This window comes from Pyxicephalus adspersus, chromosome Z, assembly GCF_032062135.1.
Source record: "Pyxicephalus adspersus chromosome Z, UCB_Pads_2.0, whole genome shotgun sequence".
NCBI lineage: Eukaryota > Metazoa > Chordata > Amphibia > Anura > Pyxicephalidae > Pyxicephalus > Pyxicephalus adspersus.
The window spans coordinates 76,175,297-76,182,828 of NC_092871.1; positions in this window are offsets into that span (position 1 = coordinate 76,175,297).

The window sequence follows — 7,532 nt, forward strand, 5'->3', positions numbered from 1 at the left end:
GAAATTTAATGTAATTTGAATGTAATTTTTTACTTTTAGGTAATGGCTTTTACATTTATTTTAGCCCATATATTCCCTCTCTATCCATCTGATATTGGCCTAGTCCATCTGTCAAATTGTAGAACTTGTTGTGGCCCTGAGCCAAAAAGTTTCCCCCTCCCTTGGTCTATAAGGAAAAGGCCCAAAAAAGGCTTTGTGCGGTCCTTAGCATTTCCTGTATTCTAATAGGGGCAATGTAAAAAAAAAAGCATTCACTGTTAGATGGGCACGTTTTATTTAACATTTACAGGGGAAACATCAACCAATCTTATGCCTGCACAGTGTGAGATCTGGTGACATAAGCAGAAGCAGGAAGAGGACAGAAGAAAAAGGTGGTTCCCATTGGTTCCTCCAGGATATTGAATGAATCCAGGACTGCACAAGACTGAATAGAGGCCATTTGTGGAGTGACAGAGGGCTCTGCAACAGTAAAGCTAAGATTCTTTTTTTTTAAAAGTTTAAGTATTTTACACTCATTTTGTGTTTTTTAAATGTTTCTGTTCCAGTATTGTATATGCATACTCATTTGAGCTGTGCACCCTTTTCTTTCTGTTAAATAAATACAATTACATGAATTTTAACATATATCAGGTCTTGGCAGTGGCTGTTAAAAAAAAATCCATGACTAGGGTAGCTCGTATCCTGCCCTTCAACCTTCCCCCCCCCTTTACCCCAATACAAACCTTTTCCTTCTCCTTGCCAGCCCAAACTCCCCCCCCCCTTCCAATAAAAACTCCACACCTGTATGCATTTAAATTGGCTGGCAAGCAGCCGTTTATTTAACAAAATTTAACCATTTAACAATTTAACAATACCATAAATTAACTTATCACATAAACAATTAAGATAAACAAACAAACAAACAAATAAATTTAAACAACATTTAAAGGAACTTTTAACATATATATAGCAACACTTTTAACATTAACCCTTACCTAACCAATCTATCACCCAAAACCACTAGGTTGCCGGTCCGGAAGGCAAAATTCGCCACCACCACTTTTCCTTGATCACAAACCACCATGCCATTCTGGCCCCCTAGCAGCACAGAACCACCTCAGGGGCCTCCAACATTCCACTTAACCGAAGGGGAGGGTGGTTCACCACCACCTTGGGTGCCTCCCCCCCAACCGTACTTAAACCAGAATTCTTACCTTCCACCAACCTCAACCGCCCCCACGCACCTAAATAACAGGGCGGGTGGGTGGAAATTTCTTTCTCCAAAAAAATGTGCTGAGGTTCCGTTACCCATTCCTTTTATCTTCTACACTCCTCCCCTTAAACTTTTGACTCCTAGTTCTTCTCCGACCCTCCCTTCAACTGAAATCTAATCTCATACCATGAATTAACTTTTCACGTAAACAATTAAGATAACAAACAAACAAACAAACCAACAAACAAATAAATAAATTTAAATAAATTTAAATAACATTTAAACAACATTTAAAGGAACATTTAACATATATATAGCTAACACTTTTAACATTAAACCCAAAACCACTCATACCATTCTGGCCCCCTAGCAGCACAGCACCACCTCGGGGGCCTCCAACATTCCACTTAACCGAAGGGGAGGGTGGTTCACCACCACCTTGGGTGCCCCCCCAACCGTAATTAAACCAGACTCTTACCTTCCACCAACCTCAACCGCCACAGCGCACTGGTGGGAAATCTCACACCCGTGCGCCCCTCCACACCCGGATTGCTCTTTGTACACCATCCTGTAAACCAAGGCACCACAAATCTGTCCCCACATCATTCAAGTGTACACCATCTTTCCTCAGAAAACGCCAAGTGTCTTCTTCCAGCTCCCTATGCCGGACTACCAAACCGCCATTCCTGGCCACAAACCTCCCCACCTCCTTATTTACCTTAATCCTGGCTTTGTTGATCCTCTCAATAGACCTTGCCCCACGCCACACTGACCGAGCCACAATATCTGACCACACAAAAACAGTTCCCGGGAATTCCAATTGCAGCCTCAAAAAGTCCAAGCGCACATCCCGGACCAAGCCCTTTATAGCCCTCTTCCCCAAATCGTTACCCCCAGCGTGCATAACTACCACATCCGGAGCTCTATCCAGCGCCGCACATCTCCGCACCTCTGGCACCATCCTGCTCCAAAGCATGCCACGCACACCGATCCAGCGAACCGACACTTCACTCCGAGGAAAACCCAGCTGACGTCCATCAGGCCTGACATCCGCCCTTTTTGCACCCCACCAGACGTAGGAGTGCCCCACAATCCAGACCAAGCAACGCTGAAGACCTACAAAAACAAACAAATAAATAACCAACATTCACCAAACCCCACCTATATTCGCCAAACCCCATATACAATAACCATCCAGCACCTCCATACCCCCGAACCCTACAACAAATGAGGCCTGACATATAACCGAAACCTATTTGATTCCCACCGCCCTATTCTTTTGATTGCCTCATAATCCAACCCCCACCGTATTGCCTCTGTAGCAGCCCCAATCCGGAAGGAATGGGAAGAAAAAGCTTCCCCATCCCTGCCCAACGCGCCCAAGCATTTTTTAAAAATCGCAGTGAATTGAAATCTGGACAAGAAGGACCCATCCGCATGCATCAAAAGGGGCCGCCCCCCTATTATTCCCCCTCGCTGCTAGTAAATCCTCCACCGCCTGAACCGGGCAAACCCCAGAACCACACCCCAATCTAAAGACCCTCACCACCAGGCCCTTACCACTCTGATCCGTCTTAGACCGCCTAATCCACAGACTCAGCTCCTCCCCCGAGCACACTATGTCCTCCACCAATATCCCCCCCGGCACAGCCCTTGTTGGGCTAACCAATTCACTTATCCGCATGGCTCCAAAAAATGCTAAACAAAATGCCACCCTGAACAACACCCACTCATACCCACAACTGCACACACCCTTTAATTGCCCCACCAAATCCTGTAACAACCCAAAGGACACTGGCCTCCTCTTATCCCGAGTCTTGCGACCCTTCCTTTAACCTTTCACAGCCTGTCGTACTATAAAGTCCTTTGTCACATCCCGCCAACCTTGACCCTTAAACCAAAACGCCATCCCCACCAGCAACCTGTTAATGGCTGATACCGACACACCCCTGGTAAATACCTGAACCAACCAATATAACAAAACCTGTACTGCCTCACCTACTGTGCCCCCAAACTCCAGCTGCGCACACATACCTTCCCATTCCGCCCAGACCGCCGAGTACGCCCCCCAGGTGCGTTCACTCACCGACCGCCGAATCAAACCTCTTAAAATCCCAACGCAATGTCCCATAACTGCTCCGGACATGGCCAACCGCATTGCTCCGCCTCTGGTGCCAACACGCGAAACCTGTCCCACTGCAAACGAGACAAAGCGTCAGCAATAACATTATACACCCCTGGAATGTGACGCGCAAAGACAAAAATATTATGCTGCATACATCTAAGTACTAACTGCCGCATCAATCTAACCGCCGGCACAGAGGACACCGAAAACTTGTTAACTGCTTGCACCACACCCATGTTGTCACAATGAAAACGAACCTTCTTGTTTGCCAACTCTGCCCCTCATAACTCAACGGCCAAAACAATCAGAAACAACTCCAAGACCACCAAGTCCTTCACCAAACCCTTCTCCACCCATGACTTAGGCCATGCACCCGCACTCCACTTGCAACCAAAATACGCCCCAAACCCGGCAGCCCCCGCCGCATCCATAACCTCCACTGGCCCTTCCAACCACAACGCTCTGCCATTGAAGGATTCCAAAAACACACGGCAAATTCCTAAATCCGCCCTCACCTCCTTGGACAACCGAACAAAATGCGATGGCACTTTGACCCCCGCTGTAGCCGCTGCTAAGCGCCTGCAAAAAATCCTACCCATCCTAATTACCCTGCAAGCAAAGTTAAGCTTGCCCAACAGGGACTGCACCTCCTGCAGGCGCATCTTGCGCCGCCCGCAAGCCCTCTCCACTCCCTCTTTCAAATCCACCAGCTTGTCACGCGGCAGCCGACTCTCCATGGCTCTCCGCCGCCAAAGGCACCCCAAACCGTTCCGCCACATGCTGCAGTGTAGCTAGCAAAACCCTGCACACCAAGCTCCCCGCTGGCCCAATCATCAAAAAATCGTCCAAATAGTGAATGACTGAATCCACTTCTGCCACCGACCACACCACCCATTCCAAAAACGTACTAAACTTCTCAAATAAGGCACAAGAAATTGAACAACCCATTGGCAAACAACGATCCACAAAGTACTCCCCTTCCCACTTGCATCCCAACAAACGCATGCAGCGCGGATGAACCGGCAACAACCTGAAAGCCGCCTCAATATCAGCCTTGGCCAACAACGTTCCCTGCCCATATTTTCTAACCCACCCAATCGCCGCATCAATAGAAGTGTATCCCACCACACAAACCTCAGGTAAAATCCCATCATTCACCGATGCCCCCGGCGGGAAGGATAAATGATGAATCAAACGAAATTTACCCAGTTCCTTCTTGGGTACTAACCCCAGCGGCGAGACTATCAAACTCTCCAGCGGCGGCTCACAGAATGGGCCCCCCATCTGACCCAAACCCACCTCCTTTGCTAACTTCTCTGCGACCACCTCCCCATGTTGCAAAGCTGATTTTAAGTTGCGGGATTCCGCCGGCACCCCCCCTACTGCACTCGGGATCCAAAAACCGTCAGTAAAACCTGCCTCTAATACCCTAGCCGCTTCCTTATTAGGGTACTTACCTAAAAAGGGGCGCGTCCTTTCTACCCTCACTGGCGTCACCCCCTTTTCCAACCCCATCTCCTCCTTTTCCGGCCCCTGCTTTAAAACACCTGGAGATCCCATGGTTACCACCACATCCAGAACATTCATGTTTAAACCTGCAAGCCCCCAACAGGCTTCATTGAAGAGCCAACACAGCCCTTTCTTCCTATTGGCCGGCGCCCCAGCTGTCTGCTGACCGCCGGCCCCCCCTGGAAAAAACTGCTGACCACCCCCTCCCCCAAGCCTAGGACCAGACATCAACTTCATCCACAACCCTATGTCTTTATGATCCCACCACAGCGAATGCCGCACAGCCATCCTTTGACGAAATTGTTCGTCATATCGCAACCACGCCATCCCACCAAACATCCTGTGCGCTTCCCTGATTGTGTCCAAATAACAAAAAAGCGATGCACACAGCTCCGGTTGCTTCTCCCCCAACACGCTAGCTAAAATACTAAAGGCCTGCATCCAATTCCAAAATGTACGTGGAATCAACCTATGCCTCCTCAGCTCAGACTCCTCCTTACGCCCTTCCCCACCCGCTGCCTTATCCAAATTAAACCTCTCTAAAGGCAACAAAGAAAAAATGTCCACATACTCACCTTTCAGAATCCGCTCCCGGAGATCCTCCTTAAGGTGTGCTCCCAAGGGGCCCTCAAAGCAAACGTAAACTTCCCCTTTCGCCGCATCCCCAATACCACCCAGCCCACCCTATGCCCCACTAACTCCCCCTGCCTGGCTGTCTGCCCCCCCGCTGCACCATCCGCCCCCCCTGCCCCATCCTCCTCGCGAGCCCCAGCACCAGGCCCGCATCCTCCTCTTCCGATGATGAAAGTTCCCCCTCCGATCTGGGAACTTCGTCTTCCGGGTCCGCGTCACTTTCGGGTTCTGGATGTTCTCGCGATGATGCGGCGCAACCACCTGCGTCATATCCGGGCGCCGCATCTTCATCCCGGACACGTGGAGCTGCCGCCATCTTAGCCATGCGGCCTTGCGTTCCCGGGCTGGCAGGACGCTGAGCCCGCACCGCCACCAGGCCACCGCGGTCCTCCCTGACATTCCAGGCTGCGTCCCCGGAGGGACCAGCCACACTGCTCCTCCACCGGGGCCCCGCGCCACCACAGGCCCCGGATTCAGGTAAGGCCTCCTCATAGGCCGCATTCGCCCCCCGCTTGGAAACCGCCTTCCTGGGGCCTCCCGACCGGAGGCCCCCAGCATCAGAAGAGGCCCTTGCCCTGGCCCCATCCTGCTGCAGTTGGGGGCTGTGCCCCATGCCAGCCACAGCCCCCCTTCCTTTCACCGCCTTCATACTACCCTCAGGCCGCGGGGTAGATGCCACAGGTGAGGCCTCCCCTCTCAAGGCCTCACCCGGGTCTGAGCGAGGGCTGCGCTCCCTGGCAGCCGCAGCCCCCACTCCAGAACTCCGCCGGCGAAGGGGATTCCTCCCTAGACCCGGTCCAGCCCCAGGCAAGCGGCGCCCGGCTGACCTGCCAGGAGGGTCTCTTGTGGGGCTCCCAGGGTGGCGCAAAGTTCTGGCAAACGGTTTTGGGCTCAGGCGCACCGGAGCCCTAATTCTCCGAGGCTGCAGCCCCTCTAACCTATCCTGCTGCTGATCCACCTGAACCCCCCTAACCGCCTCAGTTACTCTATCCCGCAGCCAGGTTTCACCTTGTGAAGCCGCTGCAACCCTAAATTGCCGCATTAAGGCGTCAATGGACTCCATAATGCCTACCTGCACAAGTTCCTGCTCTCCAAATTTCTTTCTCCCAAAAAATGTGCTGAGGTTCCGTTACCCATTCCTTTTATCTTCTACACTCCTCCCCTTAAACTTTTGACTCCTGGTTCTTCTCCGACCCTCCCTTCCACTGAAATCTAATCTCACACCTGCTCCCCCCCCCTTTCTTCTGAGCAGCATGTGCACCCTGTCATGTAGCCCCTTGCATATTCCCTGCTGCGGGCCTCTCTGTAATCATACAAATCTTATAAATCAAACATACAAAGTTATGCATACAAAGACCAACAGTTTGCTTCTAATGCAATAGCACAAGTTTTAATTGAGCTTTTTACATGTGCCCCATAATATTAGTAATTTCTCTCTTTAGACTAAAGGATTGTTACTGACCCATTTAGGAAAATGCAGGAAGCTGTAGATACACAAGAGGCAGGAATTTGATGAAGTATTAAGGTGATTGCTGAAGGGTGTCTGGAACAATTCTTTGTGACAATACTGCTGTTTCTTTTAGTATGTAAGTGATCCTACAAACTGGAGCCATTAAAGCAATTCTCATCTTCCCTGTCATTTCATGGTATGTACTTTTTTAGTTTTTCCATAGTAAAATCATGCAAAACCAGCAATCATTTTTCTTTTTCAGCAGAACACACTTAACCATTTCACAATTAATGTCAGGAACAATACAATTTGCAAATATGTGAAAAGAAACTGTTTATTTTAAAATTCAAATGTATACACTCAATGTGCAGTATGACATTAGTAATTAATCAAAAGTATATAATATATCCTGGGAAAAAATCATCCTTAAATTGAATGATGTGAAACCTGATTACAACTACATTAAGGACTGGACTTCCTTCTGCTGGCAGAAACTAGTTTATTGAAGTCTAAAAATAAAACATTGCAATCAGGCAGTTCCTTTATTGCAGAAGGGATGGGAAATAACCTCACCTGCCTGATAACAATTTTCTAAATACACTCAGCCGTCCCTGTCTTTTTGA